The sequence below is a fragment of the Hipposideros armiger genome, unplaced genomic scaffold (genome assembly GCF_001890085.2).
Source record: "Hipposideros armiger isolate ML-2016 unplaced genomic scaffold, ASM189008v1 scaffold_283, whole genome shotgun sequence".
NCBI lineage: Eukaryota > Metazoa > Chordata > Mammalia > Chiroptera > Hipposideridae > Hipposideros > Hipposideros armiger.
The window spans coordinates 2,131,504-2,132,532 of NW_017731633.1; positions in this window are offsets into that span (position 1 = coordinate 2,131,504).

The following is a 1,029-nucleotide window of genomic DNA, read 5'->3' on the forward strand; positions in this document are numbered from 1 at the left end:
TGATCTGTGGGGAGATGAAGACTTTCAACATTGAGTGTGGATATTCAGAGCTTAATTCATTACTGCTCTGTTTTAGTCCATCTGGGCTTCTACAACAGAATACCACAGACTGGGGGCTTAGAAACAACCGAAATTTGTTTCTCATAATTCTGGAGATTGGGAAGCCTAATAAGACTAAGGCAGCTGGCAGATTAAGGTGTCCGGTGAGGAAATTTGGGAAATAAAAATATTCTAAATCTTAATCATAGTGCTAGTTGCATGGGTGTATACATTTAGCAGAAACTGAATGAGTGTATGTTTAAAATGGGACATTTTTATTACATGTAAATTATATCTCAATGAAATTGATTTTCTAAAAATTGGGCCTTCTCAAAGCTGGCTTCTTGGCTTTTTTCTGTGTAGATAAAAACATTTCACACCCCGTATTGTCTATTTGCTAATAATCCCTTGCTGAAAACCTTCTTCCCATATTCATGAGAGCCTTACATACCTGCTGTTTTCTCTTAGCTTCAACTGTGGTGCTTGGTTTGGGAAATTCCAGCCATTCTAAATTGCTAGTAAAAGAAACCACAGCAATATAAAAAGGGGAACAGGCTCTGTTGTCCCTGGCAGCTATAGACAAGCAGATCTGATCCTCAGGGACTTTGCACATGCTATGCCCACTCTCTGGAACACTCTTGCCTGCCTTTTTGCCAATAAAACCCTGCCACCTTCACATCTCACCTTTATGGTCACTTCTTCAGCAAACCTCTGGCCCTGACACCTCTTCCTCTGTTGCAGCTCTCATCAGACTAAGTCTCCTTTCTTCAGAAGACTTAGCCTCATGTGTAAATAAACACATTTTCTTGTGAATGTGTTGATTTTCTGTCTGTCTCTCTCAGTACTCAGGCCTGGGTCTGTGTGTGTTTTTCACCCCATTCCCTTCAACATCCAGCCCATGTGAAAATATGAATACTCTGGTCTTTATGGAAAGCAGTGTAGCAACATCAATTACAAACACACATCCTATCTTTTTTAATTAAATTTTTT